Source organism: Hemiscyllium ocellatum, unplaced genomic scaffold (genome assembly GCF_020745735.1).
Source record: "Hemiscyllium ocellatum isolate sHemOce1 unplaced genomic scaffold, sHemOce1.pat.X.cur. scaffold_2275_pat_ctg1, whole genome shotgun sequence".
Classification (NCBI taxonomy): Eukaryota; Metazoa; Chordata; class Chondrichthyes; order Orectolobiformes; family Hemiscylliidae; genus Hemiscyllium; species Hemiscyllium ocellatum.
This window is the reverse complement of record NW_026868033.1, coordinates 45,639-73,471: the sequence shown is the minus strand read 5'-3', so window position 1 is coordinate 73,471 and position 27,833 is coordinate 45,639. Positions and strand designations below refer to the sequence as shown.

The following is a 27,833-nucleotide window of genomic DNA, read 5'->3' as shown; positions in this document are numbered from 1 at the left end:
CACACCACCTCCCTCACCTCTAACCAAGGCCCTAAAGGAGCCTTCCACATCCATCAAAGTTTTACCTGCACATCCACTAATTTCATTTATTGTATCCGTTGCTCCTGATGTGGTCTCCTCTACACTGGGGAGACTGGGGGCGCCTCCTAGCAGAGCGCTTCAGGGAACATCTCCGGGACACCCCCGCGAAGCAACCACACCGCCCCGTGGTCCAACATTTCAACTCCCCCTCCCACTCTGCCGAGGACATGGAGGTCCTGGGCCTCCTTCACTGCCGCTCCCTCACCACCAGATGCCTGGAGGAAGAACGCCTCATCTTCCGCCTCAGAACACTTCAACCCCAGGGCATCAATGTGGACTTCAACAGTTTCCTCATTTCCCCTTCCCCCACCTCACCCTAGTTCAAACTTCCAGCTCAGCACTGTCCCCATGACTTGTCCGGCCTTGCCCTACCTGCCTGTCTTCTTTCCCACCTATCCACTCCACCCTCTCCTCCCTGACCTGTCACCTTCATCCCCTCCCCCACCCACCCATTGGACTCTATGCTACTTTCTCCCCACCCTCCTCTCGCTTATCTCTCCACGCTTCAGGCTCACTGCCTTTATTCCTGATGAAGGGCTTTTTCTCTGCCCTTTGGATGCTGCATGAACTGCTGTGCTCCTCCAGCACCACTGACCCAGAATCTGGGTTCCAGCATCTGCAGTCATTGTTGTTACCTCCCATCACATGACCCAACATCTCAGTACAAGCAGGACACACTGCGCATGCTCCAGCCAACAGTGACCCCGGGTGATTGATGTCAGCACCGGACCAATGAAAGGACGGTGGGCGGGGCTGGAGGACCGACCGGGTGGTTGATTCTCCAACCAATCACAGTCAATGAGGGGCGGGGCTAAACTAAACCATGTGATCAACCTCGCGCCGGACGCAGAGTCGTTGTAATGAAAGCTCGGGAAGTTATGGAGCAAACGGATACGGTAAGGAAAGAAATAAATAAATAGGGAAACGGGACAGAAACTGTGTTGCTATGAGCGGAGAGGTTTTACAAACAAATTGTGCATGTCGGAAAACACAAATGTGAACGTCCCAGTCCCGTGTTTGCAGTAAATGGGGAATTGCCTCAGCGGCTGCAGGGCTGAGTGAGCGCCGCCATCTTTATTCGGGACAACGATTCACTGGACACGTGCGGAGCCGCCATCTTTGTAGGGGGCAAGGTGCAGCCAGGCGCATGTGCAGCCTCTCTCTGGTACAGAGTCATTGTGATGACAGCAGCCAATCCTGCTCTGATTCACCTCTGGGCTCCCTCAGGACCACTTTGTCAATGTCCAGCTTCATCAGTCTCCAACCATGGGGGTATGTTTGGTCTGTTTAATACTGTATTATTACTTTTATAGACCCTTTGTAAATGAGTTTTTCACTGCGGCCCAGCCCCTGACCATGTGCTGCTCTATTATCAGATTACTTTTATCTTGAATATTTTTGACAGTCAAGAATTCTTTTTTCCAATAAGCAAGTGTATTTTCCTTCCATTTCTGACTATCAAATTCTGAACCATTTTCATTCCTTGTAATCCGTTTTGCACTCCCTGAGACATCAACTGTGTTTCACCTTCCACAGATCCCAGTGATAATTGCCAAAGCCCTGTTGCCTGTGGAGAGGGTGATGCTTGACTTTCTTGTACAGCTGCAGTTTGTGTGGTGAAGGTGCTCCCACAATGTGGTTGGGTAAGAGACAATACAGATTATTCATTACAGCAACAGTGATGATTTGAAGATAATGTCCAAATCAAGAACAGTTTGTAATTTTATTATCATGCTTATAATTTCACAAAAATACTGTTGAGAACTTTAGATATAAGGCCAGAGATGGAGATATTAGGTCAGGTGATCAAAAGCATTGCCAAAACGCAGGTTTTGAGGGATGTCTTAACGGTGGAAAGCAGACCTGTGAGGTTTTCTCTGCAAATTCCAGACCATAGTGCTGTCGCAACTGTAGAATCAGCCACATAGTTGAAGTAATGAATTAACAAGTCGTTGGGAGTCTCAAAGAAAATGGTTGTTGAGGTCTCAAAGGATGTGTGGTGCAGGGAGCTAGGGATGATCACAGCCAGGAATCAAATCAAGAATGAGAATTTTAAATTGTTGTTCCTTATGAATAGGATCCTTTTGACAGATGAACATGTTTGGGGAGAAGTGAGCGCGTGGGCAACAGAGCTTTCAATTTTTCTTGAGATTACAGGGTGGTTGAATTTGGGAGGCTGGCCAGGAGTGTGTTTGGACAATTAAGTCTGGAGATAACACATGATGAATGAGAGTTTCAGTATATGAGCTGAGATGAGGTTGGAATCAGCTAGAAATAGTTGTGTTGGAGTGGGACTGGGCTCCACTGGGATTCAGCTGGATGTTAGGTTGTGAATCAGGCAGTAACACAATCGGGAGCTGAGTGGCCCTGGTGGAGCCTAAAATGAGTGTCACTCAGCTGGCTGTGGCTGAGCAGCTGCTGATGGATAGCCCTGTTGATGACGTCTTCCATCACATTACTTCTGATTGAGTGTGGACTGACAGAGGGAAATTGCCTGGGTTGGATTGCCCTGTGTTTTTGTGTTGAACATGCCTGGGCAATGTTCCACATTGTCGGTAGATGCCAGTGCTGGAGCAGTATGTGGCTTGATGGGTGGCAAGTTCTGGAGCACAAGCTATCAGTATTATTGCCGAGAATGTTAGCAGGACCCATAGCCTTTACACTACTTAACCATTTCTGGATATTGTTCGAACTAAATTGAACTGGCTTATAGCTCACATCTGTGATGTTAGGAACCACTGGAAAAGGCTGAGATGTTTCATCCCCTTTACATCTGGCTGAAGATTGCTGCATATGCTGTCATCTTATCTTTTGCATGGATGTGTGAAACCCCTCCATCAGTAAGGGTGGGGATATCTTTAGTGCTTCCTGCAACAAGTTGTTTAATTGTCCATTACCATTCACAACTGGGTGTGGCAGAACTGCAGAGCCCTGATCCACTCCATTGATTGTGGGATCACTTAGCTCTGTTGCTTGCTGCAGATGCTGTTTGAAATGCAGATGGTCCTGTTTGGTAGCTTCACCAGGTTGGCACTTCATTTTTAGGTATGCCTGGTGCTGCTCATGGCATGCCCTCCTTACCTGTCCATTGTGATGGGTGTGCGGGATTTACAAACCCATGAGATTACAGATTGTGCTGGAGTACAGTTCTGCTGTTGTTGTAATCCCACAGTGCCTCAGAGATGTCCAACTTGAGTTCCTACATCTGTCCCATTTAGCATGATGATAGAAGAACTCAACACAACGGAGGTTTTCCTCAACTTTAAGGTGAAGCTTTGTCTCCAAAAAGACTGTGGGATAACAACAGTTATCGCTCTTACCGACACTGTCATGGACAGATACATTTGCAGCTGGTAGATTCATTCTGATGAGATCTAGTATGTTTTTCCCTCTTGCTGGTTCGGTTACCGCCTGCTGCAAACCCAGTTGAGCAGCTATGTCCTTGAGGACCCGACCAGCTCAGTCAGTAATCCTGCTGCTGAGCTACTCTTGGTAGAGGAAATTGAAATCCTGTACCCAGAGTAGGCTTGTCACTATGTTATTGCCTCAGTGCTTCCTCCAAGTGTTATTCAACATGGAGGAGAACTGATTCATCAGCCGTGGGAGCACGGTACGTGGTAATCAGCAGGAGCCATGAGACTTCCTGGTGTCCAAAGTCAATGCTGAGTACTCCCAGGGCAAATGGTTCCTGTGTGTACACCACTGTGCCATCACCTCTGCCTGGTCTGTCCTGCTGGTGGGACAGGACATATCCAGAAATTTCAGGAGAAAGTGAAGACTGCAGATGCTGGAGATCAGAGTCGAGAGTGTGGTGCTGGAAAAGCACAGCAGGTCAGGCTGATGAAAGGCTTAGGCATGAAACGTCGATTTTGTTTGCTCCTCGGATGCTGCCTGACCTGTTGTGCTTTTCCATCACCACACTCTCGATATCTAGGGATGGTGATGGTGGTGTCTGGCCATTATCTGTAAGGGATTACTCTGAGTATGACTGTGTCAGGCTGTTCCTTGACTAGTCTGTGAGACAGCTCGCCACATTTTGGCCCAAAAAAACAGATGTTAGTGAGCAAGATGTTGCAGAATAGAGAGGGCTGATTCTGTGGTTGTATTTCCTAATGCCCTGTTCGATGCCAAGTGGTCCATCTAGTTTAATTCCTTTGTTGAGACTTTGCAGTGATGAATACAGTGAGTAGCTGGCCGGGCCACTGTCGGGATGGCAGGATTTTTTTCGCTATTGACAATGGTTCCATGGAGATCAGGAGATTCCTAATTCCAGTTATTTTTTCTTGAATTCAGATTCCACCATCTGCCGAGCTGGGATTCGAACGAGGACTTCAGTTGTACATTTTAATATTCTGGATAAAAGTTAAATATATTAGTTTTGTTCATTCATTTTAAATATCACTAACCCCGGTTTTGTTTCTTTGTAAAACACTGCCCATCATCCTGTCTCCTTCATCCTTCCCTCCAACAACAGGAGCACATTGAGTTTCTCTGTCACTAAGACTGAGATAATCTGACCAGCTGCCTCTGCTGCTTCCCTCCCTCCCACTAGCCCACTGAGACAAACTGCCTCACATGGTGTTCCTGATTTTTGTCCCAAACTTACATCTTTCTCCAGTCTCTTGTCAAGCCTTATCGGAGCTCATCTTGATTTTTTACTAGTCTCACTAAACTACAGACATTCCAACTCTGTTTCCTCCTCATCACTCCCCCTCGCCAAATCACAGGTATTGTTCCTTGTTCTGTCTGTCTGTCTTTCCTGGTTATGTCCTTCTCATCCATTCTGCAAAAAAAACTAACATTTGACCTCACCATCATTTGTAAATTCTGCTTCATCTCCACAATCCCTTTCCTTTCTGAATTCCTTGTATTTGGTGTCCCTCAAGGATGTATCCTTGGTCCCTCCTGTTTCTCACCTACATACTACCAGGAGGTGACATCGTCCAAAAGCACAGTGTGAGGTTTCACATGTAAACACACACAATGCCCAACTCTCCCTCCCCACCATCCCTCTCCATTGCTCCACTGTTGCTCAGTTACCAAACGGCTTCTCACATTCCCACTACTCAATTAACTGCAATTTCCTCCAATGAAAAATTGCAATGGTTAAACCCATTAACTTCAGTTGCTAATACAAATTCCTTTCCCTTACTGCTGAGCCCCTCCCTCTCGCTGGGTGCAGTCTGAGGTAGAACCAGACTCTTTACAACATTGCTGTGATATCTGACCTCAAGGTGACCTTCTGATCAGACATCTACACAATAACAAACACCAGGAATTCCAACCTCTAAAATGTTGCTTGTCTGCACCTCACCCCAGCTCCATTGCTACTGAAACCCCTTACCCGTGTCGTTGTTGCCTTAAACTTGGTCAATCTGAAACAGAACCCTTGATTTCGTGACTGACCAAGAATCTGCTGGCTTTCAGTGTTTCCTGCACAATGATCCCCCTGCCTCCCATGCCTTTGTGGTGCAGCTTTCTACAGTTTCCACCATGTAAATAGCACTCTGTTCTCTAATTATCCCCTCCAAACTGACCGACTTCACATCTTCTCAAATTATAATCCATCTAGCAACTTGTTGCCCCCTTCTCCTGTGCATCTCTCACTCTTCACAATCCTCTTAGAACTTTACAATTGTGCCTTTTATAGGAGATCCCCCCCCCCCCCATTCTTCTAAACATTTACTGGGAACACTGGGCAGTGGGAAGCCTGCAGAGTTGCTCTGTTTTTAGAGACACTCTATGGGAGGAGTTTGCTGCCCATTGGTCAGAATGGAGGCAACTTGCCCATCGAACTGCATGAGCCTTTCACACCCCATGTCTGATTGATGAGGCACAGCGGCAGCAAGGAAGGGAAAAAAAGGAGCACATCCTGCTCTCCATATCTCACTGACTCTTGGAACATTCTGTCCCATGTGTCAAAGGTCTGACCTGTTCAGTCACATGAAGACCCACGGTGGAAACTGATAGAAATCCACGGAGATTTCCCACTGAACTGACTGCTGACCTCCACAAGGGGTAATGTGTCCAGTCATCCTGGGCTAGGAGGAGGGGATGGTGTGAGTTTCTAACCTGAACTGACAGTGATGGATTTTATAAACTTGTATTACAGGATACTACAGGTGGACATTCAGATGGTAATCCCAGTCATTGTAACACCAAACTCTGATTGAATTAGTCAGTTCATCAGGACCTGTATGTTCGCATTGTGTGTGAGTATTGTATTCCATCTGAATTCCATTTGCAGCATAAAAGTTCTCGTTTGAATCTTCCCAAACCTTTAATGTGTCTCCTGTAATCCTTGTGTAATGAGCTGATGGGTTCAAGATTTATTATTATAACGTGTAACTTTTCTAAACCCCTCTGTCACAGCCCCTCTCAATTTCCTTTGCTACAAGGAGAACAACCTCAGTTTCCCCAAACCCCTGATTCCCCAATGTCTGTTTGCTCTCTATAAGGTACACATCAGGATTGTGTTGGAACATTCTCCACTTGCCTGCATCAGTGCAGCCCCCAACAATATTAAATAAAGTGAACATCCTCCAGGACAAAGCACTGTGCCTGAGTGGTGTCCTATCCCCCACCTTCAGCATTCCCTCTCCCCACCCCAGAGACACAGTGGCATCACTGTGTAAAATGTAAAGGCAGCATTGTCCTCCCAGACCATAGAGCTGCTCCCTCATTAGGGAGGAAACTGGAGCCCCTGGAAGAAACCCATGCAGACACTGGGAGAATGTGCAAGTCCCACAGAGACAGTTGTCCAAAGCTGGAATCGAACCTGGGGCCCTGGCAGCAGGGCTAATCACTGAGCCACTGTGCCACCCTAAACTTGTAATTTGATTCACAACTACCACTTCCTCTGATAGTTCATTTTACACATAAACCATTGTCTGAACAAAAAAAAAACAGAAACGCCTTTTTAAAGCCGTTCTGCTGTCACCTTAAAAGCTATGTACCCAGTCTTGAATCGCCTCCCTGCCTGGAAAGGACACCTGGTATTCACATTACTGATACTACCCCTCCATGATTTGAGTCTAATAAGGTCACTCCTCAGCCTCCTGCGCGCCAGTGAAAGAAGTCGCAGCCTATCCAGCCTCTGCTTATGATTCAAACTATCTATTCCCATCAACGTCCTGGGAAATCGCTTCTGAATCCACTCCAACTACATAATGACCTCCCGATATCAGCATGACCAGAACTGGACACAGAATTCCAGAAAAGGCCTCCCCAACATCCAAAATAACGTCCCAACTCTTGTACTCAAAGGTCTGAGCAATGAAGACAAGTGTGCTAAGCACCTTCCTAACCACCCTGTCTCCATGTGACACAGACTTGAAAATCCTGAACCCCTACTCGAGGCCCTGTTTTTAATTACTGTAACTCTGCCCTCGTTTGTTTTTTCAAGATGTAATATTTTGCATTTATTCCAGACCAAAAATCCCAAAAAACCCTGAGCATTAAAGACAGTAGGAGTATACTTAAGAGGGAAATCAGGAGGGCAAAAAGGGGACAAGAGATATCTTTGGCAAATAGAGTTATGAATAATCCCAAGAGTGTTTATAAATGCATTAAGAACAAAAGTGTAACTCGAGAGAGAATAGGGCTCCTCAAAGATCAGCAAGGTAGCCTACATGTGGAGCTGCAGGAGATGGGAGAGATACTAACTGAATATTTTGCATCAGTGTTTACTGTGGAGAAGGACATGGGCAATATAGAATGTGGGGAAATAGATGTCGACATGTTGAATATGTCCATCTTACAGAAGAGGACGTGCTGGGCGTCTTATAACCCGTAAAGCTTGGTTACTCCCCAGCACCTGATCAGGTGTACCCTAGAGCTCTGGGAAGCTGGGAATGTGATAGTTGGGCCTCTTGCTGAGATATTTGTATCAACGATTATCACAGGTGAGATGCCGAAAGACTAGAGGTTGGTTAACGTGGTGCCGCTATTTAAGAAAGGTGGTAAGGACAAGCCAGGGAACTATCGCCCGGTGAGCCTGACATTGATGCTGGGCAAGTTGTTGGAGGGAATCCTGAGGAACAAGATGCGCGTGTATTCTGAAAAGCAAGGACTGATTAGTGATAGTCAGCATGAATTTGTGCATGTCTCTCAAAATTGATTGAGTTATTTGAAGATGTATCAAAGAGGATTGATGAGGGCAGAGAGGTGGACATGATCGATGGAATTCAGTAAGGCACTCAACATGGTTCCCCATGGAAGACTGGTTAGCAAGGTTAGATCTCATGGAATATAGGGAGAACGAGCCGTTTAGATACAGAACTGGCTCAAATGTAGAAGGCTGGGTGGTGGTGGAGGGTTATTTTTCAGATTAGAGGCATGTGACCAGTGGAGTGCTGCAAGGATCAGTGCTGGGACCACTACCTTTCGTCGTTTATATATATATGATTTAGATATGAGCATAGGAGGTAGAGTTAATAAGTTTGCAGATGTCACCAAAATTGGAGGTATAGTGGATAGCGAAGAGGGTTACCTCAGATTACAACAGGATGTTGTTCAGATGGGTGAGAAGTGGCAGATGGAGTTTAATTCAGATAAATGTGACGTGCTGCATTTTGGAAAAGCAAATCTTAACAGGACTGATACACGTAGTGCCAAATTCCTAGATAGTGTTGATGAACAAAGATATCTTGCAGTGCAGGTTCATATTTCCTTGAACGTAGAGTTGCAGGTAGATAGGATATTGAAGAAAGTGTTTGGAATACATTCCTTTATTGATCAGAGCATTGAGTATAGAAGTTGGAAGGTCATGTACAGGACATTGGTTAGGCCTCTTTTGCAATATTGTGTGCAATTCTGTTCTCCATCAATCAGAAGGATGTTGTGAAACTTGAAAGGGTTCAACAAAGATTTACAAGGATATTGCCAAGGTTTGAGCTGCAGGAAGAGAGCAAAAAGGCTGGGGTTTTCTTTCCCTAGAGCATCAGAGAGTGAGGGGTGACCTCCATAGAAGTTTATAAACTCATTGGGAGCATCGATAGGGTAAACAGACAAGGCCTTTTCCCTGAATAGGAGAGTCCAGAAATAGAGAGCATAGGTTGAGGGTGAGAGGGGAAAGATATAAAAGGGAACTAAGGAGCAACTTTTTCACGCAGAGTGTGGTGCGTGTATGGAATAAGCTGCCAGAAGAAGTGGTGGAGGCTGACAATTATAGCATTTTAAAGGCATTTGGATACTTGACATGAATAGGAAAGATTTAGAGGGATATGGTCCAGGTGCTGGCAAGAGAGATAAGATTAGGTTCAGATATCAGGTCGGCATGGACAAATTTGACCGAAGGTTCTGTTTAGTGCTGTTCATCTGTGACTCATAGGGTTTCGGTCCCTTCAAAGATAAATCTTAGTCTGTTTTATTTAGGTAAAGCTACAACATTCAGTAGGGCGACGGTTTGTTTCTTTAAATACACATCTTATGATACTTTGATTAAGTTTTTTAATATAAAATATTGGTACTAATTTATTCTAGAGTCATGTTTTGTAAAGCTGTAAGACTGTGTGCCTTTTTCTGGGTCTGTGGACTGTTAAGGTGCAGAGATGGCCATTCGTACAGAGATGTGCTCTTCCTGTTGGATGTAGGAGATTAAGGAAAGTTTCAATGATCATGTTTCACTGCAGGAAGTGAGGAAGCAAATCCTGTAGGATTTCATGGATCAGATGGAGCAATAGTTAAAGGTAATGAAGAATTTACAGGAGCCGGGGTGTGTGATAGGTGACAGTTTCAGAAAGGAAGGAAAACTGCCGATCCAGTCAGGTAGATGGGTTTCCTCTCGGAGAGGGAGGAGTGGAGGGCAAGTAGTGCCGGAGTCTCCTGTGGTTATTTCCATCTCAAACAAGTATACTGTTTTGGAAAGTGTCGGGGGTCACACTCTCAGAGGAATATCGCACTGACAGCCAAGTTACTAGTGTAATGAATCTAGTGTAATGTGAGGTATACCAGGTTCCACGTGATCGATGATGATGGGGGCTCTCTCATCTGCAGCACAGACTGCAGTTTCTGGAGCTGACAGTGAGACATCAGAATGGGGTGGTGCCTCCCTACTGCCTGGGTGAAGGATGGCTCCGAGAGTGCAGAATATTCTGAAAGGGGAGAATGATCAATGGGAGGTCGCTGTACATTGGTACCAATGACATCAGAGAAAAGGATGAAGTCCTGATGAGAGAATATAGCAAATTAGCCTGGAGGATAATAAGCAGGTCCTTGTGGGTAGTAATATCTGGATTACTCTCTGTGCCACATGCTAGTGAGAGTAGGAATAGCAGGGTAGAGCAGATGAATGCGTGGCCAAGGATCTGATACAGGGGAGAAGGATTCCCATTTTCGGATCATTGGAATCTCTGCCGGGGTAGAATTGACGTGCATAAGAAGGATGGATTACACCTGAATTGGAAGGTGTCTAATATCCAAGCAGGGAGATTTGCTAGTGCTGCTTGGGAGGCATTAAACCAGTGAGGGTGTGGGGGAAATCCTAAAGAGATAGTGAGAAAGGAGGTAAGTCTGAGGCTGGTACAGTTGAGAAGTTAGACAGGCAAGGGCAAGGCACAGAATGAGGTCGGACTGACAAGGTACAATAGACAATAGGTGCAGGAATAGGCCATTCTGCCCTTTGAGCCAGCACCACCATTCATTATGATCATGGCTGATCGTCCACAATCAGTATCCTGTTCCTGTCTTATCTCCGTAACACTTGATTCCATTATCTTGAACAGCTCTATCCATCTCTTTCTTGAAACTATCCAGAGACGTGGCCTCCACTGCCTTCTGGGGCAGTGCATTCCATGTGTCCACTACACTCTGGGTGAAGACGTTTCTCCTCAACTCTCTTCTAAATGGCCTCTCCCTTATTTTTAACCTGCATCCTCAGGTTCTGGACTCACCCATCCATGGAAACATGCTTCCTGCCTCCAGAGTGCCCAACCCTTTAATAATCTTGTAGGTCTCAATCAGATCCCCTCTCATTCTTCTAAACTCCAGTGTATACAAGCTCAGTCGCTCCAATCTTTCAACATATGATCATTCCGCCAATTCCGGGAATTGTCCTCGTGAACCTACCCAATACTCCCTCAATAGCCACAATGCTCTTCCTCAAATGTGGAGACCAAAACTGCCCACAATACTCCAGGTGCGGTCTTACCAGGGCCCTGTACAGCTGCAGAAGGACCTCTTTGCTCCTATACTCAATTCCTCTTGTTATGAGGGCCAGCATGCAGTGAGCTTTCTTCACTACCTGCTGTACCTGCATGCTTGCTTTCATTGAAAGATGTACAACACACCGAGATCTCGTTGTACTTCCCTTTACAAAACATGACTCCTTTTAGATAGTAATCTGCCTTCCTGTTCTTGCCTCCAAAATGGATAACCACACATTTATTCACCTTAAACTGCATCTGCTATGCATCCGTCCACTCACCTAGCCTGACCAAGTTAACCTGTATTCTCATAACATTGTCCTCACATTTCACCCTGCCACCCAGATTTGTCATCAGCAAATTTGCTAATATTACTTTTAATGTGTTCATCTATTTTATCAATGTATATTGCGGTCCCAGGACCGAGGACACAGCTGCGGTCCCAGCACCGAACCTTGTGGTACCCCACTAGTCACTGCCTGCCATTCCGAAAGGAAGCGTTTATCACTACACTTTGCTTCCTGTCAGCCAGCCAATTTTCAATCCCAGTCAGTATATTCCACTTTGTAAATCCATGCTGACTCTGAGGAATCCTATTACTGCTATCCAAATGAGCCATAATTTCATCTTTTGTAATTGACTCAGCGTCTTTCTCACCACTGACATCAGGCTAACCGGTCTATAATTCCTTGTTTTCTCTCTCCCATCTTTCTGGAAAAGTGGGACAACATTAGCCACCCTCCAATCTGACTCTATATCTCCTGATTCTGTATCTCCCCCTTCGCAAGGGACTGAACGTCATTCCTCACCAATAGGGCCATCCCACCCCCTCTGCCCATCAGTCTGTCCTTTTGATAGCACTGCACTGCATTTATTTCAATGCAAGAGGTTTTACAGGGAAAGCAGATGAGCTTCAGATATGGTTTTGAACATGGGACTGGGATATAGTATGCATTACAGAAACGTGGCTTAGGTTGGAAAGGACAGGTAGCTTAATGTTCCAGGGAACAGATGTAAGAGGAAGGATAGAAAGGGGGATAAGAGAGAAGGTGGGATGGTGTTTTTGATTTGGGATAACGTTATTGTTGTGCTTAGCGAGGATATTCATGGGGGTTCGCCTGTTGAAATTACTTGGGTGGAACTGGGAAATAAGAACAGGATGATACCTCATTGAGGTTGTCTGTGTAGGTTTCGTCCAGGTGCTCTGGTTTCCTCCCACAGATCAAAGATGTGCAGGTTTGGTGGATAATCCAGGCTGAATTGCCCATAATGTTCAGGGATGTGCAGGCTATGTGGATTGGCCTTGGGAAATGCAGCGTTACAATGGTAGGATAGGAGGCTGTGAGGGTCAGTGTGGATGTGATGGGCCGAATGGCCTGCTTACACACTTGGGATTCTCTGACAATAATTCTACTAGTTTTAAAATAGTTGCAGAAAATAATAGACCAGATCTAAAAGCTGGTGTTCAAAATTGGACCAAGGTGAATTTTGACGGTACAAGGCGAGAACTTTCAATATTTCTTTGCAACCCCAGGCAAAGGGACGGCTGGAAAGTGGGAACATAAGAACAGAAGGAATAGGAGCAGGGGTAGGCCATCTGGCCCGTCAAGCCTGCTCTGCTATTCAATAAGATCAGGGCTGATCTTTTCATGGCCTCAGCTCCACATTCCTGCTCTCTCACCATAACCCTTAATTCCTTTCCTGTTTGCAAATCTACATTTTGCCTTAAAGACATTCAAGTTGATAACGTCAACTGCTACACTCAGCAGGGAATTCCACAGATTCATAACCCTTTAGCTGAAGAAGTTCCTCCTCAACTCTGTCCTAAATCAGATACCCCCTTACTTTGACGCTGTGCTCTCTAGGTTGACCCACCTCCCAGTGGAAATAACCTCCCTGCTTCTATCTTATCTATTCACTTCTTAATTTTATTTTTTCCAATACAACTTCCCATTCTTCTAAATTCCAACAAGTATAGTCCCAGTCTATTCAATCTCTCCACATACACCATCCCTCTCAACTCCCAACTCAAACTAGTGACCCTCCTCTGCACCCCCTCCAGTGTCAGGAGACAAACCTGTATTCCAGTACTCCAGGTGTGGCCTCACCAGCACCCTATACAGCTGCAGCATAACTATCCCTCTAGCAAGGAAGGACAATGCACCCTTCACCATCTCTTCTAGTCCCCTGGGATGCATTCCATCACGGCCAGGAGACCCATGTACTTTTGGGCTGTTATCTTTCCCAACACTACCTCTTTACTGAGAGTGACTGTTTCCATGTCCTCATCTGCGATTGCCTCCATAGGCCTGTGAAAATGAGACAACAAGAGTCCATAGACAGTATGTTCCTGTTAAGGCCAAGTCTGGTAGGTGTAGGGAATGCTGTGTGTCGAGAGAAATTGAGGGACTGGTCAAAAAGATGGAGGGATATGGCAGGTACAGACAGCTGGGTTTTAATGAATCCCTCAGAGTATAGGGGCAATAGGAGTACACTCGAGGGAAAACAGGAGGGCAAAAAGGCTACAAGAGAGAGCTTTGGGGGGGGGGGAAAGAGGTTTAAGGACAATCCAAAGAGATTCTACCAAACACTAAGGACAAAAGAGTAACCAGGCAGAGAATAGGGACCCTCAAAGATCAACAAGGCTGTCTGTGGAACCACAGAAGGTGGGAGAGATACTACCCAAGGATTTCATGTCAGCTTTTACTGAAAGAGGATATGGAAGCTAGAGAGTTTGGAGAAATAAATAGTGATATCTTGACAACTGTCCATATTACAGAGGAGGTTGTACGGGTTGTCTTATACAGAAAGCTGAGTAAATCTGTGGGACCTGATCAGGTGTATGCCAAATCTTTGTGGGAAGTTAGAGAAGTGAATTTTGGGTCCCTCGCTGAGATATTTCTACCACCGATAGCCACAGGTGAGGTGCTGCAAGACAGGCACCATTATTTGAGAAAGGTGATGAGGAAAGGCCAGGGAACAATACACCGGTGAGCCTGAGGGTAGTGGCAGACAAGGTGTTGGAAGGAATTCTGAAGGACAGGTTTATATGTAATTGGAAATGTAAGAAGTGATTAGGAATAGTCAGCATGGCTTTGTACATACATCACTAACTTGGACTTCAGAAAGACATTCAAAAAGGTCCACATAACAGACTGGTTAGCAAGTTAGACACCATGGGATGCAGAGAGAACCAGCTATTATATACAAATTGGCGGGAAGGTTGGGGACGGAGGATAGTGCTTTTCGGACTGGAGGCCTGTGATGAGCAATATGGTGTAAGGATCGGTGCAGGGTTCACTGCTTTTCATCATTTATATCAATGATTTCTGTGAATATATGAGGTATAGTTAGTAGGTTTACAGTAGACATCAAAATTTGAGGTGTACTGGACAGCGAAGAAGGTTAACTCAGAGTACAATGGGACTTCAATCAAATGGGCTGAGGATTGTCAGATCGAGTTTATTTCAGATAATTGTGAGATCCTCCATTTTGGAAAAGCAAATGAGGGCAGGAATTATACATTTAATGGGAAGGTCCTGGGGAATGTTGCTGAACAAAGAGACCTTGGAGTGCAGATTCATAGTTCCTTGAAAGTGGAATCATAGGCAGGGTAGTGAAGAAGGTGTTTGGTGTACTTGCCTTTACTGGTCAGTACATTTGAGTAGTGAAGTTGGGACGTCATTTTGCAGCGGCACAGCACATTGATTCATCCACTTCTGGAATTCTGCTTTCAGTCCTGGTCTCCCTGCTATCGGAATGATATTGTGAAACTTGCAAGGGTTCGGAAAAGATGTGCAAAGATGTTGCCAGGTTTGAGGGTTTGAGCTATATAGGTAGAGGGTGAATAGGCTGGGGCTGTTTCCCCTGGAGCATCGGATACAGTTGTATGGGGCAAGGATAGGGTGAAATCCCAGGGTCTTATTCCCAGGATATGTGAGTCCAAAGCTTAGGGCACAGGCTTCAGATGTGAGGGAAAAGATTTAAAAGAGATCTAAGGGGCAATGTTTCCAGCTGAACATGGTACGTGTGTGGAAGGAGCTGCCAGAGAAAGTGTGGAGGCTGGTACAATTACCCAATTATGCCTTTGAGATGTTGTATGTGATTAGCAAAAGTTTAGAAGGATATACGCCAAGAGCTGGTGGATGGGATGAGATTAATTTAGGATATCTTGTCAGCATGGACAAGTTTTGGATCGAAGGGTCTGTTCCTCCCACTTCCTCCAAACTAAAGGTAACTTCTCTTTTCAATCCTCCCACTTCCTCCAAACTAAAGGTAACTTCTCTTTTCAATCCTCCCACTTCCTCCAAACTAAAGGAGTTGCCATGGGCACCCGCATGGGCCCCAGCTATGCCTGCCTCTTCGTAGGATATGTGGAACAGTCCATCTTCCGCAACTACACTGGCACCACCCCCCACCTTTTCCTCCGCTACATCGATGACTGTATCGGCGCTGCCTCGTGCTCCCACGAGGAGGTTGAACAGTTCATCAACTTTACTAACACCTTCCATCCCGACCTGAAATTCACCTGGACTGTCTCAGACTCCTCCCTCCCCTTCCTAGACCTTTCCATTTCTATCTCGGGCGACCGACTCAACACAGACATCTATTATAAACCGACTGACTCCCCCAGCTACCTGGACTACACCTCCTCCCACCCTGCCCCCTGTAAAAACGCCATCCCATATTCCCAATTCCTTCGTCTCCGCCGCATCTGCTCCCAGGAGGACCAATTCCAACACCGCACAACCCAGATGGCCTCCTTCTTCAAGGACCGCAGATTCCCCCCAGACGTGATCGACGATGCCCTCCACCGCATCTCCTCCACTTCCCGCTCCTCCGCCCTTGAGCCCCGCTCCTCCAACCGCCACCAAGACAGAACCCCACTGGTTCTCACCTACCACCCCACCAACCTGCGCATACAACGTATTATCCGCCGCCATTTCCGCCACCTCCAAACGGACCCCACCACCAAGGATATATTTCCCTCCCCTCCCCTATCAGCGTTCCGCAAGGACCACTCCCTTCGTGACTCCCTTGTCAGATCCACACCCCCCACCAACCCAACCTCCACCCCGGCACCTTCCCCTGCAACCGCAGGAAATGTAAAACTTGCGCCCACACCTCCACACTCACTTCCCTCCAAGGCCCCAAGGGATCCTTCCATATCCGCCACAAGTTCACCTGTACCTCCACACACATCATCTATTGCATCCGCTGCACCCGATGTGGCCTCCTCTATATTGGTGAGACAGGCCGCTTACTTGCGGAACGCTTCAGAGAACACCTCTGGGCCGCCCGAACCAACCAACCCAATCACCCCGTGGCTCAACACTTTAACTCCCCCTCCCACTCCACCGAGGACATGCAGGTCCTTGGACTCCTCCACCGGCAGAACACAACTACACGACGGCTGGAGGAGGAGCGCCTCATCTTCCGCCTGGGAACCCTCCAACCACAAGGTATGAATTCAGATTTCTCCAGCTTCCTCATTTCCCCTCCCCCCACCTTGTCTCAGTCGGTTCCCTTAACTCAGCACCGCCCTCCTAACCTGCAATCCTCTTCCTGACCTCTCCGCCCCCACCCCACTCCGGCCTATCACCCTCACCTTGACCTCCTTCCACCTATCCCACCTCCATCGCCCCTCCCCCTAGTCCCTCCTCCCTACCTTTTATCTCAGCCGGCTTGGCTCTCTCTCTCTTATTCCTGATGAAGGGCTTATGCTCGAAACGTCGAATTCTCTATTCCTGAGATGCTGCCTAACCTGCTGTGCTTTGACCAGCAACACATTTGCAGCTGTGATCTCCAGCATCTGCAGACCTCATTTTTTACTTGTACATCTTTATGGCACTACTAAAATTAAGATGGGTTTCTATTTTATGGAGAGTTAGCAGAAGATCAACTAATTCTTCTTGGAGCTGAGAAGGTTAGGCAGGAATTTCGACCAGGAGCAGATTTCTTTCCAGGATATTTAATTTACAGAGAGACAGAGGGAGAAATTATTAACGTCACAATTTTGAGTAACTACCTTCAGGTAAATGGCTAATAAAATAGGTTAAAAATGTGAAGATTATTGTACTCACTAAGTTCTGAGCATCTGGAACAGTTTGTCCGCCAGCTGGATGCAGATCCAGTAGTTATTGAGAAAACGAATTTAGAATGTAACTTTTTTAAGGAAGGATTTGGAGGTCTACAGACAAATGGGAGGTGAGTTGGGATAGACTGGCACCATGTCCAGAGCGGCCAGTACAGCTGAATAGCCCCACACCCTTGTCCTCTGTGTTACTGCCCCATTCACTGTGAATGATGAAGCTTATCCCAGGGCAGAGTCATAGAGACATACAGCATGGAATTAGACCCTTTGGTCGAACTGGTCCATGCCGACCAGATATCCCAACATTTGGCACATATCCCTCTACACCCTTCCTATTCACATACCCATCCAGATGCCGAATGGTGTAACTGTACCAGCCTCCACCACTTTCCTGAACAGAAGATTCCATACAGGCACCCATCTCAGTGTGAAAAAAAGTTGCCTCTTGGGTCCCTTTTAAATCTTTCCCCCTCACCTTAAACCTACACCCTCTCGTTCTAGACTCCCCCACCCCAGGGAAAAGACCTTGTCTATTTTTCCCAACCATACTCCTCATGATTTTATAAAGTTCTATGAGGTCACCCCTCATCATCCGATGCTCTTGGGAGGAGCCCACTCATGTCACAATGGGGCCCGGGTGATTGACAGCAGCTTCAGACCAATAGGAGAATTGGTGTGATCCTCCAGCCAATGGGAGTGAATTGGGGTGGGTCCAGCAGGCCAACACATGGCCATGAGCTGTGCAGGCGCAGTGTCACGGTGAGGCGGGGGGGGGACCTAGTGAGTGTGAAGGGAGTGGGAGAGACTGCAAAGTCTGGGGAAGAAATGGAGCTATTGTGGACTGGGAGGGTTTATAAACGCACAGTTTTAGGCTGCTAGACCTGAATTCGAAATTCCTGGTAAATTAGAACCAAAAGAACTGCGGATGCTGTAAATCTCGCACAACAACCAGAAGGTACTGGTAAAACTCAGCAGATCTGGCAGCATCTGTGAAGAGAAATCAGAGTTAACATTTTGGATCCGCTGACCCTTCCTCAGAACTGATGTTACTGAAAATTAATGTCGGTTTATATGCAGAAGGTAGGGGTTAAGGGGTAAATGATAGGTGGTAATATAGTCCAAGAGCAGTTGGACAAAGGAGTGGATAACGATCTGGCTGGGGGAGGGTGAATAGCTGTTTCTGGGGACTGTTCGTGGCTAACTATAGCTAATGTGTAATGGCAGGCTATGTGATAACAAGGCCTTGTGTGTGGGTTAAGAGGCTAGGGCGCTAGGACATTGGAGAGTTCAGGACGTAAAATTATTGAATTTGATACTGGGGATAGAGGTGTGCAGGGTCCCCAAGTAGAAGATGAGGTGTTGTTCTTCCAGCTTGTGTTAACGTGTGGCACTGGAAAAGCACAGCAGATCAGGCAGCATCCCAGGAACAGGAGAATCAACGTTTTCGGCATATTCCTTTTATCAGGAATGCCGGGATTGGGTGGGGTGGGAGGGAGTAAGAGGGTTGAGAGATAAATAAGAAGGGTGGGTCCGGTTGGTGGGAAGGGAGCTAGGAAGGCAATAGGTAGATGTAGGTGGAGGGTAATGGAGAGAGGGTGGAGTGGATAATTGGAAAGGACGATGGACAGGTGGGACAGTTCAAGAGGGTGGTGTCGAGTTGGAGGGTTGGATCTGGGATAAGGCAGGGGAGGGGAGATGAGGAAACCTTGATTCTGTGGTTAAAGGGTCCCAATGTGGAAGATGAGGTTTTCTTTCTCCAGGCGTCGGGTGGCTGGGATTTGGTGGTGGAGGTGGCCCAGGACGTGAATGTCCTTGGCGGAGTGGGTGGGGAAGTTGAAGTGGTCGGCCACAGGATGGTGGGGTTGGTTGGTGCATGCATCCCAGAAATGTTCCCTGAAACATTCTGCAAGTTGGTGTTCTTTGTCAACTCCCCAGTAGAGAGGAGACCACATCGAAAGCAAAGGCCATAATAGGTGAGGTGTTTGGATGCGCAGGAAAATCTCTGCTGGATGTGGAAGGGCCCTTTTGAGGTGTGGGCACAGGTTTTACACCTCTTGCAGTGGCAAATGAAGGTGCTGGGAGGGGACGGTGGGTTGGTGGGGAACATGGATCTGACTAGAAATTCACAGGGAATGGCTTTTGAATGTAATGGAAATGTTTGAAGTGAAAGATAGTTGCTACTCATTTAAATTCTCTTAATGGGAGTAACTAGCTGAAACTAGAGAGACGTTGTGACAGGAGACCTCAGACCCGTGGTATGCTCCTCTTGTACAATGTGGGAAATAAGGGACACTTCCAGTGTCCGTGACGGCTATGTGTGCAGGATGAGTGCCCATCTGCAGCTACTGGGAAACTGCTTTTCAGACCTGGAGCTGAGAGTGGACTCACTGTGGAGCAATACTGAGAATGTTATGGGCAGCACGTTCAGTGAGTTAGTCACACTGCAGGTGAGGGTTACACAGGCAGAAAGGGAATGGGTGACCATCAGATCAACGAAAAGGCTCAGGAAGGGAGTGCAGGACTCCCCAGTAATCATTCCCCCTTCTCAGACAGATATTGTGCACTGCTTGGGATTCTATAATGGGGGGAACAGGTGGGGTGGACTCTCAGGGGAAATCAGCAACAGCCAGGTCCATGACCCCACAGAGAGCTCCGCTGCACAGAACGGGAGGAAGGAGAATGGCAGAGCTATAGTGACAGGGGATCCAGTAGTCAGGGTCAGAGACAGGCGCGTCTGTGGCCACAGACATGAATCCAGGACAGTGGAATTGAACCCAGGTCCATTTATTGATGCGTGCACAGAACAATAAAGGTCAGTGTCCCAAATGCAACCTTCAGCACTTGGTCACCCTGAAGCTCTACTGTCCAGGGACTGTGCACTTGTGCTGAGCCCTTCAGAGGGCTTGAAGGAGTTGGGGAGAAAACAGGAACAGGGTTGTGTTGTAGATCTACAAACTAACCGTCACCCTCCGCTTTTGGTCTCCCCCCTCTGTCTCCCACCTCCCATCATACCTCCTCCCCACCGCAGGGAAAAGACCTTGTGTATTTACCTTATCCATGCCCCTACTGATTTTATAAACCTCTATAAGGTCACCCATCAGCCTCTAACGTTCCAGGGAAAACGGTGTATTCAGCGTCTCCCTGTAGCTCAAATCCTCCAACCCTGGCAACATGCCTGTAATACTTTTCTGACCCCTTTCAAGGTTCACAAAATTGTTTTGATAGGAAGGAGACCAGAATTGCACACAATATTCTAAGCGTGACCTAACCAATGTCCTGTACAGCCGCAATATGACTTCCAAACTCCTATACTCCGTGCTCTGACCAATAAAGGAAAGCATACTAAACATCTTCACTAATCTATCTACCTGCGATTCTGCTTTCAAGGAGCTATGAACCTGCACTCCAAGGTCTCTTTGTTCAGCAGCACTCCCGAGAAGCTTACCATTAAGTGTATACTCCCTGCTAATACTTGCTTTTCCAAAATGCAGCACCTCACATTTATCTAAATTAAAGTCCATCTGCCACTTCTCAGCACATTCAACCATCTGATCAAGATCCTGTTGTAATCTGAGGTAATCCTCTTCACTGTCCATTACACCTCCAATTTTGATGTCATCTTACTAACATTACTTCCTATATTCACATCCAAATCATTAATATAAATTATGAAAATTAGTGGATCCAGCACCGATCCTTTGTGACACCCCACTGGTCACAGGTCTCCAATCTGAAAATCAACCTTCCGCCACCACCCTCTGTATTCTATTTTTGAGCCAGTTTTGTATCCAAATGGCTAGTTCTCTCTGTATTCCATGAGATCTAATCTTGCTAACCGGTTTCCCATGGGGAACCTTGATGAATGTCTTACTGAAGACCATGTAGTTCATCTCCACCGCTTTGCACTGTCAATCCTCTTTGTTGTTACTTCAGAAGAATTGACTCAAATTCATGAGACGTGATTTCTCACACACAATGCCATTATTAATATCCACGACTTAATTCTGTACATTGGGGTCGGTGTCACCCAGTTATAGGTGTTAATATTCTGGATGAAGTTCATGTACACCAGCTTTGTGTTAGTGACTTTGTATTGTATCTTGTTAATATCACCAACACAGGTGGGTTCCTTTGGAAAGGCAGTCCCTATATCCCTAACCCCCCTCCCATCTGCTGTGCCTCCTCCATCCCCACCGTCGACAGTAAGTGGGAGGAGCTCATGGAGTTTCCATGTGAGTGAGATTGAGAACATCTTCCCTTCTTTCCGCTAGCCCACCAGGAAATGGTGGTCGTGTCCTTACCTCTGGGCCAGGAGGATCGGGTTCAGGGTTGAGTAACAGCATCTTTGAAAAGGCCCAAGCCCAAGCAACCAGGCCATACTGTCTCCCAGCTGTCCCTGCCTGAGCCTCCAAACAGAACCTTCCTGTAGTTTCTATCCTGTTAGACTCTCCCATTGCTCAGTTTGTCCAGGATCCCCTCCTGCAGCTGCACTGCTCCTGTCCCTCACTGACCTGTCCATTCCCCGTGTCCCTCCACATTCATTCATTGTTTACAATCCCATTGTCCCAGTCCTCCAGCCCCGCCCCTTCACCCTATTGGGCAGCAGCTGCTGTCAATCACCAGGGCTCCTGTGTAATCTGGAGCATGCTCTGTAGGAAGGGAGACCAGTGCACAGGCACAGTGCTGGGCAATTGGTAGCGTATGTGCAGGCTGGGTCAGTGCCAGGAAGGGAGGCTGTGGGTGTGTGGGATTAATCTGTCATTGGCAGCTCCCTCCCTTCCTCCCTCTGAGAACAGGACCCAGGGGAATGGCCCCTCCCCCGGTATTATGACAAGTGGTCAGCGTATCAGTGTGGGGAGCATTTTGCAGAAAGTTATCAGAACTCGGGAATGTTATGGAAATGAACAAAGATGGGCCTGCAATTAAAGTTCAAACTTGATTCATTTTAGTTCAACCAGATATGATTTTGGCCAGTGTGTGCAGGATGGTTCTCATCAGAGGATGGGAGTGGGGAAAATAAATAAGAGGTTCCAGATTGTGGAAAAAAAAAATCAGTGCGTTCTGCCCCAGAAGGGAACCCTGAGAGGTTTGGGGAGGATTCACTAACACCCAGGAGGCTCCGAGTCAGACTCATTGATTTGACTTGATTAGATTAGATTTCCTACAGTGTGGAAACAGGCCTTTCGGCCCAACCAGCCCACACTGACCATCGGAAGAGTAACCCACCCAGACCCATTTCCCTCTGACTAATGCACCTAACACTGGGCAATTTAGCCTGGCCAATTCACCTGGCCTGCGCATCTTTGGATTGTGGGAGGAAACCGGAGCACCCGGAGGCAACCCACGCAGGCACGGGGAGAATTGAACCTGGGACCCTAGTGCTGTCATGCCACCCTTTTTTTTTGGTTCTTTGTCTGCAGGCAGGAGCTAGGAAGCTGAATTCAAAGAGAGGAGAGTGAGTTAGAGCTGGGTGTGGAGGGAAGGAGTGAGGAGATTGGTTTGGATTTCAGTTCACAGAAGAGAGAAATTGTGAGACTGAGATTTAATGTTTTGGGGGAACAAAGAAACTACAATTTAATACTATAATTGTCTCATGAATTTCCATCCTGTGTTAACGGTGGTGACTTATTTTCTCAGTTGTCGGGTACTGAACGGGCAGATTTGTGGATGAGAAATTCAAATTGAGCTTCATGTTCAGACCCGATGGTTAATTGATCCGTGCCGATCTGAATATCATTGGGCTTTTCATGTGGAAGGAAAGGGGAGTATTCTGTCCGTGGGCAAATATTTCAAATGTCAGTGTGTCTGGAAAAAATACTGAGACACAGCCAAGTCCATGTTAGCGTGGTGACTGTGGAGAGAGATTTAATTTGCTTTTAAAAGTCTGAAAAAACATGGCACATTTCCAAGGGACAATTAAGTCACAGATTTGTATGAGGATAAGTTTTAAATTAACCATGCAATCAGAAAGACACAAGGATACCTGCAGCATGGAAAATGCAATGAAAATGGAATTGTTGTAAAGGAGTTGATTCTCGATCATGGTTTTTTATCCATTAGTGTTGTCACGTCGGTTCCAGTGCCATGGGGAAATACTGGAAATGTGATGAATGTAACGTAGGTTTCAGTTATTAAACTGGAAAAAGTGCAGACGAAACTTACAAGAAGTTTTGCCAGGGCTCAGGGGTCTGAGTTATAGGGAGAGGTTGGACAAGCGAGGATTTTTGTTTTTTGTTTAGAGCAGAGGAAACAGAGGGGGGATCTTTTCTGGAAGTGTATAAGATCATGAGAGGCTTGGGTAAGGTGAATGCACTCAGTCTCTTTCCCAGGAAATCAAGGAGTGGAGGCATCAGTTGAAGGTTAGAGGAGAAAGAATAAAAGGGAAGCTGAGGGGGCAACAGGTTTACACAGAGGGCGGTATGCATAAGGACTGAGGTGCCAGTGGAAGTGGTTGAGGTGGGTACATTAACAACAGGTAAAAGACATTTGGACAAATACATGGATAGCAAAGGGTCAGAAGCAGATGGGCCAAGTGCAGGGAAATGGGGTTAGTGTGGATGGACATTCTGGTCAGTTTGGGCCAAAGGGCCTGTCTCTGCTGTAGGACTCTGACTCCAAGTCTATTTACTATTTCTCCTGCTATCTCTGGGAGCACCCTGGGATGTATTCCATCAGGGCAAAGAGACTTATCTACCTTTAGCTGCATTAGCTTGCCCAGCTCTAACGCTTTTGTGATAATGGTTATTTCTTTTTCCTCACCTTCCCCATTTTTTTAATCAATTCTTGGCATGTTCTTCGTATCATCCACTGTGAAGACTGACTGCTGTGTACTCCTATTCCTGAACCCTGCTGGATAGGAATAACTACATTAGCAGAACTCTGAGAGGTCTTCTTTGAGTCTTTATTGATGAGACATGGCAGTTACCTGGATAGTGTACATGCAGAACACCTCCAGGCAGCATCAGGTAACTCCCCGCTTGTCCGATGTATGGCTCCCATTCTTATACCTTTGTGGTTTGTGGTTTTGAATGGATGCTGCCTCTCAGTATTCTCTCCATGGCGATGGCAGTTAAAAAGTCGAGTTCAGCTCAGCACTTTGTGGTTAAACCACATACCCCTCCCCCACGCCCCTGTGGCTCAGTGAGGTATCTGACAGGCACTTCAGTTTCAGCTGGGCTGTCTGTCAGGATTCTGATGTGGAAGAACTGGTGTTTGAGCGGGGTGGGCAAAGTTTAAAAAAAAAACACACATCACCAGGTTATAGTCCAACAGGATTATTTGGAAGTACAAGCTTTAGGAATGTGCTGTGATTTTGAACTTGATCAGGATTATCTCTATTGTCACAGTTTCGTGTTTCAAAAATGACAGAGGCCATATGTTGCCCACACAATAGGTTCCCCTCTAGCAGTGCAAACTGCTATTCTGGCCCTGGGGACAGCTACTCATCACTTGTCTCCCCCAATCCCATTTAACGTTCTGCTGATCTTTAAAGTTTTTCTAATCTCCTACTTTCTCCTTGCTCTTTTCCAATTTGTGTGTTTTCTATTTCAATTTGATAAGACTCCCTTATTTCCTGAGCCACCCAGGGCAGATTACTCCTTTCCCTACAGTCCTTCCTTTTCCCTGATATATACTTTTGCTGAGCAGTTTGAAATATCCTTTGATATTTCTCCACTGTCTGTCAACTGTCCCACCCTAAAGTCTTTGCTTCCAGTCTACATTAGCCAGCTCCTGTCCCATCCTATTGTAGTCTCCTTTGTTTAAGCATAGGATCTGGATTGGATTCAATCTTCCCGCTTTCCAACTGTATTCTAAATTCAACCATACTTATCACAAGTCTTTTATCAGATTACAAGGTGAGGGGATGTTTCCTGGGTGTTTTGGTTTTCATTATCAGAGACCTTGGCTTTGTAATAAAGTACAGGATGGATATTCACAACAGAGTATTCTGGACGATGTGAATGTACTACACAGTCTAAAACCATAAATCACTGTCTCCCCTCAGTTTACATGATTTGGAGAATCCGATGTTGGACTGAGGTGTACAAAGTTAAAAATCACACAACACCAGGTTATAGTCCTTCAGGTTTAATTGGAAGCACACTAGATTTTGGAGCGTTTCTCCTTCATCATGATCCAATTACACCTGTTGGACTATAACCTGTTGTGTGATTTTTAACTCATCTCAGTTTAAAATTGCAAAATCATTATCTCCTACATGCTTCCTCACTATCTAAGTTTGGAACACTAATCCACCTGACTATCCTGCTTTTTCCAAAAATCTCCTTTGGTGAAGGTGGTGAGTTTTGGATTCAGCTTTCCAGTTATTACCGTAAGAAGATGAGCACTGGGCACAGGAGAGGCAATGCAGCCCTTCGAACCAGCCCCACCATTTAATACAGTGATGATTGAGCTCACCTCGGTCTCAGCTGGATTTTCCCGCCTGCTCTCTCTCACCCTTCATCTCATTGCAAATTCAACATCTGTATCTCTTCAGTAAATTTCCTCTTTGTCCTGGCATCCACTGTATTTTGAAGAGGAATTCCACAGATTCACAGCACATTGAGATAGGTACATTCTTCTTCATGAAATTAGAATAGAGTCCCTACAGTGCAGAAACAGGGTATTCGTCCATGGAGTCCACACCAACCCTATAATGACCATCCCATTCAGACTCACCCATTCCCTGTATTTCCCATGGTTAATGGTTTAACCTGCGCATGCATGGATACTGTGGGCAATCTAGCATCGCCGATCCACTTTACCTGCACATATTTGGACTGTGAGATGAAACTGGAGCACCCAGAGGAAACCCCACAGACACGGGGAGAACATGTAAATTCCACAGGGTCGCCTAAGGCTGGAATCAAATCCAGGTCCCTGACGCTGTGAGTAAGCAATGCTAACCATTGAGCCACCTCTACTTAAAATCTGCTCCTCCTATGAACCTCCCCACCCCCCAGTTGACTGAATCTATATTCCTTACATCAGAAAATCAGGTTGTGGAAGCAGATGTCTCAGTAAAACCCAGTGACAGCCCACAGGTCCTGTCTGTCAGAATGGGGATCGTATACACAACACCCTCCAGCCCACACTTTTCATTCACTTTCTAGAGACAGGGCTCCAGTGGCTTCATGGGGACTACAACTCCCACAATCCCTGAGGCAGGGACCACGCGTGTGTACATGTACAGAATGTGGGCACGTTTTGGAACATATGCTTTGGGTAAGTATACTTTGCGGAAAGTTTTTCACACTGGCTGGAGGAGGAATGCATCTGCTTATTGTATTGATCTGCTGGGGGGTCAAAGTGTCACCACACCCATGTAGGACCACTCTCCATCCCCAATTCATTGTAATGCTGGGAATCGACCAATGGGCATCAAAGAAGAATCTGACCCATTCTCCCGGCCTGAAGGACCCTCTTCTGTCCAGGATCTGCCACCTCCCTTTCTGTTTCCTTTTGTTTCATTCTGCTGTTACATTATTGACTTGCAGCAACTGAAGGGAAAGGAAGTGAACCCAGAAAGGGTGCAGAGTCTAACCAGGGACGGGAAGTGGTGGAATGGATCTGTTTATCAGTAACTCCATGAGAATGGGGAGGGTGTACACTAGGGGGTAGCAGAGTCAGAATGGTGGGAGAGAGTAAGTGGGCTGGAGGGTTACAGCTTTGGGGGAAGAAAGGGGAAAAAGATATTCCAGAGAAACAAGAATTGTCTGCTCTGAATTTCTAACTGTACATATTCCTTTATACAGGGTGCTAGATGGTGAGGATTTGCAGACTGAAATCTCAAACTCATGTGCAGATTGTGATTAAGTTAACCAGCATTTGAAGAACCAAAGATGGAGAATGACTCCGCCAAAATCCTGCAACACTCTCCCTCACAGCATTGTCGGTCTCTCTGCACCAAATGGACTGTGAATGGCACAAGACAGCAGCTCACTACCATCTTCTCAAGGGTAACTAGAGATGGGGAATAAATGCTGGCTGAGCCAGTGATGCCCATATCCTGGAAATGGGTTCTATCTCTAGTTGCTGAACCCCAGCTGATGTTACTGCAGGATGGTGAGGGATGCTGAGTGCATCCTCCAGGAGGCAGCACCATCACATTACCCCTGCCTACACCCACACAGTAACACCGCAACGTCACTGGAACAAAAGGCAGTGAAACCAAAGGAGGACTTAGATATAGTTCTTTGAGGTAAAGGGGATTGGAACACAGCAGGAACAGGAGACTGAGCTGGATGGTCAGCTGTTTCCCATTGAGTGGTGAAGCAGGATTGAAAGGCTGAATGGTCTCCTCCTGCTGCTATCTCCCAGGTATGTATATAGTCATGGAGCCCAGGTAGGAAGGAGTGGGCAGGGATTCTCCAGGAGATTGCACTTCCACAACAGTGGAGGGATGGTTTGATCGATTTTATTTAACATTTATCTTTAACACTAGATTTGTAAATTTTGGCTTAAAAATGTTGTACAAGTTTTTTTGCACAGCAAATAAAATTAAAGAAAATAAA

The 27,833-nt window shown here is 46.4% G+C and overlaps 1 long non-coding RNA gene across 1 annotated transcript; it reads left to right on the top strand.

Moving 5' to 3' along the window:
- Positions 1–1,622: 1,622 nt before the first annotated feature.
- On the top strand, positions 1,623–27,833 carry LOC132811666 (uncharacterized). The gene is made up of 4 exons (XR_009643348.1): positions 1,623–1,724; positions 6,194–6,293; positions 26,433–26,544; positions 27,075–27,833. It is a non-coding gene; the product is annotated as an uncharacterized LOC132811666 (long non-coding RNA).